Source organism: Hoplias malabaricus, chromosome 17, assembly GCF_029633855.1.
Source record: "Hoplias malabaricus isolate fHopMal1 chromosome 17, fHopMal1.hap1, whole genome shotgun sequence".
NCBI lineage: Eukaryota > Metazoa > Chordata > Actinopteri > Characiformes > Erythrinidae > Hoplias > Hoplias malabaricus.
The window spans coordinates 23,655,833-23,668,332 of NC_089816.1; the positions used below are offsets into that span (position 1 = coordinate 23,655,833).

The 12,500-nt window shown below is 42.7% G+C and overlaps 1 protein-coding gene across 1 annotated transcript in view; it reads left to right on the forward strand.

Moving 5' to 3' along the window:
• Positions 1-12,500, forward strand: part of lingo2 (leucine rich repeat and Ig domain containing 2) — a 283,749-nt gene that overhangs the window by 50,170 nt on the left and 221,079 nt on the right. The window contains exon 2 of the mRNA XM_066649464.1: positions 2,973-3,037. The gene's annotated coding sequence lies outside the window, so the exon portion shown is untranslated. The remainder of the gene's footprint in view (positions 1-2,972; positions 3,038-12,500) is intronic.

Sequence of the window (12,500 nt, forward strand, 5' to 3'; positions counted from 1 at the left end):
AGCTATCCTTATCCATATGTGTATCCCAGTATAGTCATCATTTTGACTATTTATATAGGCCTTGGCCTAATGGTTAGAGGACCAGGCTTGGTACTGGAAAATTGCTGGTTTAATCCCAAGGACCGTCGGGGACATCCATGGCTAAAGGGCCCTTGAGCAAGGCACTGAGCCTCCAAATGCTCCCCGGGCACCAGGGATTGCTGCCTGCCGTTCTGGGTGTGTGTTCACAGCCCCTAGTGTACGAATGTGTGTGTGTTCACTGCGGAATGCGGAAGACACATTTCATTGTACATGTATCATTGTGTTCAGCCAGTGCAATCTTTCAGACTTTAAAGGTCCAGCCTTTCTAGCACCTTTCCTGAAAGTATCCGGCCTGTTTGACTTTCACTGTCTGCTGTGTTTCTGCTGGCTCATGGCTTTCTTAGAGAGAGAGAGCACAAAAACAAGCGCACCAGTTCCTATCATCTTCTCACCGCCACTGTCATCATACACTCCGCTCTTTATTTTCAGAGCAGATAGAAAAAAAGCTGGTGGGATTTTTTTTTCATTCTGCTAACTACAGCTCTTTTTTTTTGTTCTTCAAGTTTCATGTGAGAGGCTCGGAAGCCACTGAGACATTTATGTCTGGGAGGAGAATATGAAGAGAGACTAAGCCTGCCATCCACAATCTCTAAAAGAGCAGATCAATAGGCAGATCACTGTCACTTACTCCAAACAGTTTACCTCTAATGAGGGAACGGAGTTCCTCCTGTGATACGTGACTGAGGAAAGTTCTCTGGTGGAGAAACGTTAACAAAGTAACACTGGGGCGGAAGGTGCAGGAGTTTTGCCATTAGCTGGGAATTGGATCAGCCGTGGGTCAGCGGATCCGAAAATACTGTCATCCACAAACATCACGGCGTTTGGTTTTTGTCAGAGTTGGCATTTAGTGAACTTCTTCAGGGAAAGAGAAAATCAATCGCATGCAATTTTCCAGTTGAAATGTGTTTAGTGTCAGAAGAGTTTTGTGCTGTTTATAAGTAACTGTTAATCTTCAATTTTCAAACTGATGCCAAAAGGCTTGGGGCTACAGCTAACTGCAGCGTTTAGCTACACTGTGAAGTTTTGACAGTAAGTTAAATAATGTATTCTAAAAAATGAAAGCGCACTCTGCACAGTTTGTTGAAAGAAAAAAAAAAATTGAGGATGTATTTAAGGAATAGATCGGTTACTATTTCAGCTTCAGCCCTAAACTGTAGAAGGGACATCAAAAATATTTTGGCTACTTGATTCCTCTGAATGCAGTGAGAAAATATGTTTTTAAAATGTATTTTTAGATAAATCTCACAGGTTTGAAGCAGTTCTCCAAGAAAATATGTTCTCTAAATTATTATTTGTTATGATTATTGGTTATTTTACAATTAGTTGGGTAGCTCCTGTCCACTAGTGGCACTCTTTCATTTTCAAATTCAAACACACTGTCTGTTATGTATACCAATTACAGGAACTGTGTTGTAAACAATTGTCAGAGACATTTACACAAGGAAAATATCATATTACTGAAGTTAGAGGTTAGATTAAGGCCTAGGGCTAATTGTATGACTTTGTTTTTGGGTATAGTTAAACTTGAAACAGGTTCAAAGCTATTTCTACACACCAGGTGGGCAGCAGAAATTCCAGTGTACATCCACAAAGGGCAAACCGTAGTGTGTTTTGTTTGTTTCTTTCTGCGTGTTCTTTCGCTCATGCTGCTCTGTTGGACCACAATGTGCCGAGGACATAAGCAATAACGGCAGAGCTAATATTGGAGTGGCTGTATTGGCATTTGGGATGCATGTATATGTCCCACAACTGTGTGACTCTGCCCTTCTGAAATATGAATTTCAATATCAGCAACACCCACCTCCCTTTCTCTGTAAATGTATATATTTATATATAATGTAACCAAAGAACAAGAAGACTCTCTTACCCTAGGACAAAGCAGCTCAATCCAAACCTGAAAGCTGTTTTCAGGGTCCACAGTCCCTTTTAATTTCCCCCATTCTCACCCTGTTGCCCTGACATGTTCTTTTCTCGCTCTTGTGTGTCCTACATGTCATGCCTGGCTGGATGTACTATGGTAATAAGAAAGAACAGGACAGAGCAGGTGGTGGAAAAATAAACCCCTCTTTTAAGCCCTTTGTTTCATTAATGCTTCATTTTCATTTGCGATGAAACACTAGCATTGAAAAGATAAAAATAAAAAACGCTAGTGATAAGAATCAATCTCAACCATCTTATTGTTTCTATTGCTACTGTGTCTATTGTTTGTTTTTGTAAAAGAGCTTTAAAAATATTTTAAATGTCCAAACTAAATATGAGAATCTCATGTAAAACCATATGTTTGCATATTATATTTACTCCACAAAATGTACATGACACACATGGACTACCGCATCGCTGTGGTCTGTCGAACTGAGAAAATGAACAGTGATTGTAGAAACAAGGAGGTTATATTAATGTTATGGCTAATTAGTATAGGTTTAAATCACTTCACTATTTATTTACTGCAATTTTACAGCACCTAAAGATGGCGTGTTGTATGTGGTTGTTTACGCTTGCTGTGGACACATATTACAGGCTTATCAAGCGTGTTTGGTAAAACATCTGACCCTTCCGCATGGAAGTTATTTTGAGAGTTAACACCAATCTGCTGTCGTTCTTCTCTTGGACATGGCCAAGGGTCAGATGTCAGAGACTAATAAGTGAGCCTCATGAGCGAGAGAGCAAGTAAACATGCCACATTTAGCTCAATCACAGGGAAACAAAGGCAGGCACCAAGGACTAACCACATGAAAAGCCATCCGCTGGTAATGAAGTGAGCTTTAATGCAGTTTGACTGGAACTCTGACTCTTTCTCTCTCTCTCTCTCTCTCTCTCTCTCTCTCTCTCTCTCTCTCTCTCTCTCTCTCTCTCTCTCTCTCTCTCTCTCTCTCTCTCTCTCTCTGTTTCAGGTAATGGCTTTGGACTCTCTGCCCCATACTAGAGCAACCGTGATGGCCCATTCTGTCTTTATGTGGTAAGTTGCCCACATTACATTCAGAAGAGGCAAGCTTGATTAGCCCTTTGGGGACAAGCTGAGAGGTGGACTTTACATGCTACGCTGCTTTACTGTGGATGTAGATAGTCACATGTTTCCCCATTAGCCATCCACTGGAAATACACATATATACACGCAATACATACGTTCGCACGGACACACACACACACACACATATAATACATACTGCACTCTACTGTACTGTAGGTGAGGGAGGAAAAAGAAAAAGCAAACATGTCGGCAGTGGTCTGTAAATTAATTTATTTAATTATTTCCATGGCAGACAATGTGAATTGAGAAAACTCTCTTACTGTCTATACACTCCACTTCAGTCCACTACAGACAGAGCGTGGTGTGAAGGAAGCAGGTGGTAGTTGCTGTTTATTGCACAGCCTGTGCTCTTTATTATAGGTCTATATTTTCCATTGTTATTCTTCAAGGCAATTCATAAAAAAAAATGATATGAATCTAATGAACATGCCAAGAATGACCCAGTGAGCACAGAGGGAACTGATACATCTAAAATCTATTGTTTTTGGCCAGAATGTCATCTTTCCAATGTCCACCAAAAATGTCAGTGTTCTAAAGAATTGTCTCGTGTACAACAGCAACTAAGTTGGACTGTAAAATTCATATCAAATATAAACCATATGAGGGCGGATCTCGGGAAGGTCCAGTTACGGCATTTGTCCCCTGGGCAGTGCAGTATGGCTCTGTATATTCCCAAACTGGCAATCACTTGTTTTGCCCTGAACTACACCAGATAACCCTAGCTGAATTTGGTACTCCTTTGTGTTATGTTAGCAAGCATACTGACCTGGACCATGTGAGTGGCCAGAAACAATGCTGACTGTCACTGGGCTGGGTTCAGTTTAGTGACAGTATAATCCCATGCCGCAGTGAACAATGGACCAATGCCATTAATCTCAGTTTCAGTGTTTATTGTTTCTGAGTGACCTCAAGGACCTTCCATACATGTAAAAACCAGGCTCATTGGTTGGGAGTATTACAGAGTCCCTGACTGACAGACTGATGCTTTACTTAAAGTGTACCTGATGTTCATGGCTGATTCATAGAGGCATAAGCAGTGTCACAAGTTTCTGATAATATCTTCATTTATGAGGCAGGAACACCACTATCAACAAACTAACTGTATTGTAATTCCAGTTGGTAAAGTTATCTCAATTTGCTTGAAACAATCTAGTTATACTGAACGGTTATGTTGTGGTTTAAATCTAGGAATACACCTTTACATAGGTATACATCCTTATAATTTGTTTATATGTTCTTTTAAATTGAGTGCAATAAAACTGGGCTTATCTGGTCTTATTACATTCCACTGCATTTCCCCTTTTACATAGAGAAGTCTACCAAAATTTAAATGTCTCTTTCTTTCAGTGTTGTTCTTTCTTGATGTCATGTAAAATAAGACTTAGTATTATAAGACAATACTGTATGTCCTTGTTACCACCTACACACACACACACACACACACACACACACACACACACACACACACACACAAACGGGACACCCAGTTATTAATAAAGCAGCAGATGAAAGCAGATGAATGTTGGCTTAAAGGCAAAACAAGAATGAATCTCACTTCTCCCATCAAGCAGCGCCTTATTTATGTCAGGAAATGAAGATGCATTGTGTGGCCGGACCAAAGGTTATTTATTCATATGCGGCGGAGCATCGGTGTGTTCATGGCGACTTGGAAATTACATTTTCTAACCTGAGCCGAGCCCCAGGCTGTTTTCTGCTCAAACCTGCACAAGGTCACCGTACAATGATAGACCTCCTCTGTGTTTGATCATGACGCTTCACATGGGGATCACTGCTGTAATAATATTACAGATTAGAGCCGTTGTGGTGTACATATTAATATTGCTTTCTTGTGAGACAGCAGGCATTGCAAATCAAATGCAGATAGATTCTGTGCTATAGCAACAACAATGCTGGTGATGGTGGACATACTGACATCAAATGAATTGTTTCTGTTGTTTTATTAAAGAAAAAAAAAAAAAAAAAAAAAAACACTCCATGATATTGCTCCTCTCCCAAGGTAGAGGTGAATCTATATATACAGGTGTGTGTGTGTGTGTGTGTGTGTGTGTGTGTGTGTGTGTGTGTGTGTGTGTGTTTGTGTGTATTACTTTTCCAAGTTTAATCATTACTAAAGAATAAATAAAGATTTTACATTAAAACCTAAAAGAACCAACAAAAAATGTAGAATGAAAAAAAAAAAATCAACCGTGTGATATTTTTGATCTGGACCCACTGTGACTCTGATCAGGATGAAGTGGTTACAAAAGATGAAAGGTCAACATATTGGTACACAATACCTGGTCCAAACAATAAGGCAAAGCTGGGGGTAGTGTGTTAACAAAGACATGGCATAGTCAACTTCCACTAATCCTGACCATTGTACATGGACCAATAAAGAGCAGGATCAGGGTGTGAAATAGTGATCCATGGCCGTGTGTTCAGAAGGGAACAGAAGGCAAAAAGAACGACCCTCGCTTGAGCTAATTTTTTGCAATTATTTCCGGGATCTCACATTCACTCCTACAGCATTAGTGTGAGGAAAGCGAGGCTAATTCCGCACTGGTGTGTGTTATCTTGGCAAGCTTTGGTGGAATGGGAGAGGGGGTTGGTGTGGTGGAGAAGGGGGTATTAAAAAAGAACTCAGATTAAACAAAGGGAAATAAATCTTGTGGGCACGCTGAGCCATTGTTTTAATGTACTGTAATACGGCCATAAAAAGGAGCATAAAAACCAGGGATGGGAAATGAAAGCATGTCATAAAGAATAATATGGATGATCAGCGATGGCTTGTTGTCAGGATGGTGCAATGTCTAATAATATGAGAATATCAGCAGAGGAGGGGAAGTACAACCCAGCTGGCTAGACAGGTATATTTTCTCAGTGGCATGTTCTTGTCACTTCCCGGAGCCCCCCGATGGCCCTAATGCTCAGATATTGTTAATTATGTATGGGCTCTGACCAAAATTGCCCCAATTTAACAAGAGTGACCCTCCTCCTAAAGGCAGACTGGAAATGGAGGGAGAGTCAGTTCTCTTTGTTGTTGCTGTTTCTAATTGAGCACAGCTTCACATTAAAGGAATCTTCATTCCTTTGCTACTAGTAGTGAGTGTAATCACTTACGTAAATCTCTCTCTCTCTCTCTCTCTCTCTCTCTCTCTCTCTCTCTCTCTCTCTCTTTGCTCTTGTTGTTGCAAGCATGTTGGGGCTGTGTAATGAGTGCTGGCTAAAACATGGTGGTCATAAACATCAACCCTTTTTTTATCCCTGTTTTATTTGTCATTTCTCTTTAAACACTTTCTTTCATCTCATATTTCACAGAAGCAACCAGAGCAGTCTTTTTCTTTCCATCTCTCTCTCTCTCTCTCTCTCTCTCTCTCTCTCTCTCTCTCTCTCTCTCTCTCTCTCTCTCTCTCTCTCTCTCTCTCTCTCTCTCTCTCTCTCTTCTGGTGAAGCCCTAATCAAGCAGAGCACCTTTTTTCTCCTCAGATAAGGAGCTGTATTTTTAGCCCTGAGTGCGCCACCACCCACCCACATTTGCTACACAGGAGTTTGTGTGTGAAAGTCGTGCCATCTTCACAACAAAAATACACCCTGCTCCTGTCAAAGTCTGGAGACTGGTGTCTCTTTTGAGGGTCAGCAGAGCATTTGGAGGAGGGCAGAATGTGTCCCATGATCAGACAGGTTGAGGTCGGTGAGAGTCATGGAAAAATATCCCCTGGGATTTTTTTTTTTTTTGTCTGTAATTCCCTCCCAAGCCCCTGTCTCTTCTGCTTCTAGAGCCAGGGGAAAGCCTCTCAGCTTTCGGCAGGGCCTCACAAACCCCCCATAGATAGTGTCTCTGCTCTGAGAGGTGAGGAAGCCACCTGACACTTATTTATTATTACGTACCCACTACTGGTCCACCCTGCTGCCTTCCGAGTCTATATCTCCGCCACGGCAGAGATGCTGTCTTCACACAGGCCACAGAGACAGTGCTCAATAATAGATGGGAAAGGTATTTTTACATAGGCCCCTGGTTAAACCTGGTAGGAGTGCAGCACTGGGGCTGCAAGGGCTATAGGACCGCTTCATACTCCCACTTATGTCATGCATTTTGCATGTCTTATATATTTCTACCTGGAGTCAGCCAAGTTGTCACTTAGTTTATCCTGCCTGTGTATTTTTATAGATAGTTATATAGTTAGATAATTGTTAAGATAGTGTATCATTAGTGTATTATTCCAGACCCTCTCTGTCTTGGTCCAGTTAAATCCTGGAGTCAGGGAGCTGAAACGGATGTTGCGTCTATCCAAAATTTATAGTAGCATAAATATAGTAGTATAAAATATAGTCTCAGACATATTTACATGACTTATAGCAGCTCAGCAAGCAACACAGCACTGACTTTGGCTACACAATGAACTCTCAGAGGCTTTGCAAGGTCTTAGACATAAGAACACGTCGAGGCAATAAAGAGGCTAATCTATATGAGGTTAATTCAGGAAGTATTACAAGGCCCTCCTTGGGTAGCTGTCCATGGTGGAAACTTACACTTGTAAAGCTCTGATAAACTATGTACGCTCAAGCCATGGAATGCAGTTTTAGGTAAAGTTTAATCACAAACACAGAATCCAAATCCAAAGATCAGTCCAGGGTCAAAACCAGAGAGCGATCAGATTGAAGAAATGTCATCCAAAGGGAGTAGACTAAGGGAAAACCCAATACAATAGCTAAGGAAACTGATCCACAGGGAATGCTAACAATGTAATGCTCAGTAAGACTGTGAAAACACACATCAATACTTTGCACTGGACTGAGCCAACTCTCAGTTAAATAGTCTAGGGGAGAGGTGAAGCTCATCAGTACTCAGGCGATGGACAGCTCCTCTGCCATCTCTTATTGGAGTCCTCTGTCAGCACATTTTAATCCCCCAGGGAATGCTGGAAACTGGAGTTCCTGCTCTGGACCAGCACAAATCCATGGGTTACTGTGAATATAAGTTGTATAAATAAAAGGTATTGGTCTGCTTTACACATATGAGTATCTAGAATAAACAAGGTCTGGTCTGGTCAAGTACATGGTTCAAATTACAGGCAGATTAGATTAGATTAGATCAGATTAGAGTTATTTATCACATACAAAGTTATACAAGTACAACATTACAGCGAAATTACTTTCCGTCTGTCCACTCACCCAAACAGGGGTTAGGTGTGTGCAACAGGCGTGACGGCAGCAGGTGCCCATGCCATCTTAGTGCATGGAAGAATATGGTAATATAATACGTCACTCTGCGTAATAGTCTATACATAACACACCCTCTAACATTTCCCATCCTTTGACCATTTGGAATGTTTTGATATAGAGTCATATTTACTGTGATACTCATTTCAAACTGCCCATTTATTCAGGCATTTGATGACCAAACCCAGGCTGTCAGAAGCCCAGGGTGAGAAGACTGTGGCTATGTGCGCGACACTTATGGTTGTTCAATTAGCCATGCTTCTGTAGCCCTTAAGAGGCTGTTTTTTTTTTTTTTTTTTTTTTTTTTTTTTAATTTTACAATGCTGCGATAAGTAAATATGGCTCATCAGTAAAGCCCACTTAAGCGAGGCCATCTGCATCACCAAATGTCACCTTCATCTCATCAGAAGCCGGCGCCTTGGGGAACCCTTTCTAAACTTAGTGTGCGTGGTGACATTTATCAGGATATTAGAGCTTCTTGCTTGTAGCAATCTGCAAATCACAGCGGAAATGTTTTTGTGCCAGGAAAGTGCCTTTTATATCTGAACTAGGCATTTTTATATTCTGTAATTCAACAGAGGGAGCGAATACATGACAGAGGCGATAATTTATCAGTTGTGAGGCTTATGAATGCTAGTAAAGTTCCCCAAGATAGTAAATGACATCATAACACAGCCTGTGAACCTGGTATTTGTAAGACTTTTCATTCATTTCATTTCTTTAATTGTTTGTTAGTTAGTTTGTTAATTCATTCATTAATTAATTCATGCACCCAATGATTCCAGGGAGGTTCCAGATCCACCTTGACCCAAACTGGATAAGCGGTTGCAGGTTAATTCATTCATTCAATTCATCGGTCATTCAGTCACTCGGTCACTCGCATTCATCCATCCATCAATCCATCCACCCATTAATTGTTCATTCATTCATTCATTCGTTCGTTCATTCATTCATTCATTCATTCATTCATTCATGCAATAGTTTGTGTGTTCATTTGTTCATTCATTCGTTCATTCATCAATTCATGTATTAATCCATTAATAAATTAATTCATTACTCTATTACAATATTCATTCAATCATCAGTCAGGTATTTACTCTGTCACTTGTTGATTTATCCAACCACAAACCTCCCCATCCATGCATTGATTGATTGATTCATTCATCTACTTTAATCACTATATATATATATATATATATATATATATATATATATATATATATATATATATATATATTGGTCCTGAGCTTATATTTTTATGGCATTGGGTACAAGGCAAGAATACACACTGAACAGGGTGACAGTCCATCACAGTGCATCACACAGCCACTCACACATTTACACCTGTGGACAATTTTACACACACACACACACACACACACACACCTGTGACTCACCTAGTCATTCACCCACACTCACAGCTGTGGCCACTTTCACACACTCACCTAGGCACTCAAAAAGTAGAGTTTGGGGACCCCGGGGTGGAGGGGGGGGTGGTCTGTCTATCACTGGGGCGGACGTGGCCGAAGTGGTACGAAAACGTCTTGACGGTAGGGCCCCGGCCGTGAATGAAGTTTGCCCTGGGTTCCTCAAGGCTCTGGATGTTGTGGGGCTGTCCTGGCTGATACATCTTTTCAACATCGGGTGGACATTGGGGGCAGTGCCTCTGGACTGGCAGACTGGGGTGGTGGTTCCTCTTTGTAAAAAGGGGGATCACACTCCTCAGCCTCCCCGGTAAGGTCTATGTGGGGCTACTGGAGTCAGATTGATAGTTGAACCTCGGATCCAGGAGGAACAATGCAGATTCCGCCCTGGTTGTGAAACACAGGACCAGCTCTTTACCCTCGCTAGGATCCTGGAGGGTGCGTGGTAGTTTGCTCAATCAGTCTACATGTGTTTTGTGGATCTGGAGAAGGCATTCAACCGTGTCCCTCGGGGTATTCTGTGGGGGGTGCTCGGGGAGTATGGGGTACTGGGCTCTTTGCTACGAGCAATCCAGTCCCTGTATAAACAGAGCAGGAGTCTAGTTTGTATGGCTGGCAGTAAGTCTGACTGGTTTCCAGTCAGAGTTGGACTACGTCAGGGCTGCCCGTTGTCACCGGTTCTGTTCATAATTTTTATGGGCAGAATTTCTCAGTTTAGCCAAGTGGCGGAAAGTGTCTGGTTTGGTGGTCTCAGGATTCCATGTCTGTTTTTTTTTTTTTTTTGATGATGTGGTCTTGTTGGCTTCATCGAGCCGGGACCTCCAGCTCTTGCTGGACCAGTGAAGCGGTAGGGATGAGGATCAGCACCTCCAAGTCCGAGTCCATGGTACTCAGTCAGAAAATGGTGGAGTGCGCTGTCCAGGTTGGAAGTGACTCTGTACCGGTCCGTTGTGGTGAACAGAGAGCTGAGCAGAAAAGCAAAGCTCTCGATTTACCGTTTAATCTACGTCCCAACCCTCACCTATGGTCACAAGCTTTGGGTAGTGACTGAAAGAATGAGATCGCGGGTACAAGCGGCTGAAATGAGTTTTCTCCACAGGGTGTCTGGACTCTCCCTTAGAGACAGGGTTAGGATGTCCTTCACGTCGAGAGGAGCCAGTTGAGGTGGTTCGGGCATCTGGTTCGGATGCCTCCTGGATGCCTTCCTGGTGAGGTGTTCCGGGCATGTCCAATGGGGAGGAGGCCCTGGTGCAGACAGAGAACACGCTGGAGAGACTACATGTCTCGACTGGCCTGGGAATGCCTCGGTATACCCCCGGAGGAGCTGGAGGCGGTGGCTGGGGAGAGGGAGGTCTGGGTTTCTTTGCTCCGACTGCTTCCCCCACGACACAGACCCGGATAAGTGGTGGATAATGGATGGATGGATCTAGTCACTCACACATTCACACACTTTCACACACTCACCTAGTCACTCACTCACACCATTGGACAGTCTCACTTGGCCATTACAGTGCTATGCTCTGTAATAGCAGAACTACAAGTGCATCTCTTGTGGTCAGTGGAGCTGATTAAATGGACAATGAGTGAAACAAGGAGGTGAGTTTAATGTTTCGACTGATGTGTGTAAAGTCATTGAAATTGTACCTCTGTACCTTCCCAGTGACCGTTCGGGAACTACTTTGTGAGACTGCATGATGGGAAAGAAAGGGTTAACTTAAGCCAGAGAGGACAGCACTATCACAGAGGGACTCAGACAGTGAGGGGAGTTCTAGGCTCTTTCAAGGCAGTCTGCAGGGAGGCTCAGGCAGTGGTGTGAGGCTGTAGCCACCATGTTGCTGCTGGATTTATATGTGCCGGCTGCCAGGGGAGCGCGAGGCGTCCTCGCCCCAGTGACTCCACTTTGGAGCAAACCAGAACAGAGGGAGAAGGAGGAGGGGACAAAAAGAGAAATGAGCAAAAAAAGTACAAAAAAACAAACCAAAAATGCCTTTCATATAAGCAATCAGTCTCACGCAAAAAGACACACAAACAGGTTATCTCCTGTGGGAGAGCAGCGGCGTGTGAAAGAACACTTCCTGACTTCTGACTCGTTCAGTCTCAGAGCACGCGTGTGCAATCAGCTTGAAACTTCAATCAAGTGTACACACTCACTTCTGGCTGTTAATCAACACAGCCAGCCTCATAGTGCTGCTTTCATACGCCTGGAATATATTTTATTAGGGACTGTATTAGAGCAGGGTGGGGGGTGGGGGGTGGGGGGGCTATGGCACAAGGGGTGGTGTCTCTGCCTCAGAGCTCTGAGGTCGGGAGATCCTGGTTCCACACCTCAGGTCACTCTCTGTGAGGAGGTTGGTGTGTGCCGCTCGTTTCTGTGTGGGTGCCCCGGGGGTCTCTGGGATGTTGAGAGTTTGGGTGAGTGTGTGCACGTGTCCACAGGTGTGTTAGGGTTAGTGTGAGTGACTGGGTGAAATTATCCTAAGGCTGGGTGAGTGTGTGAGATCAATGTGTGGTGGTCTGTGATGGACTGGAACCCTGTCCAGAGTGTGTTCCTTCCTTGTGTTCAATGATCCAATGTAGTCTCTGGATACACTGCAAACCTGATGAACTAAAATAAAGGGATTACACGACATTAATGAATGAATGAATGAATGAATGAATTAAATATAGCTCCACTTATTAATTACTTAGTAATTACTGTTCTTAATTTACTTAATTAAGCCAGATTTATGTCAAATATTTTCTAGCTT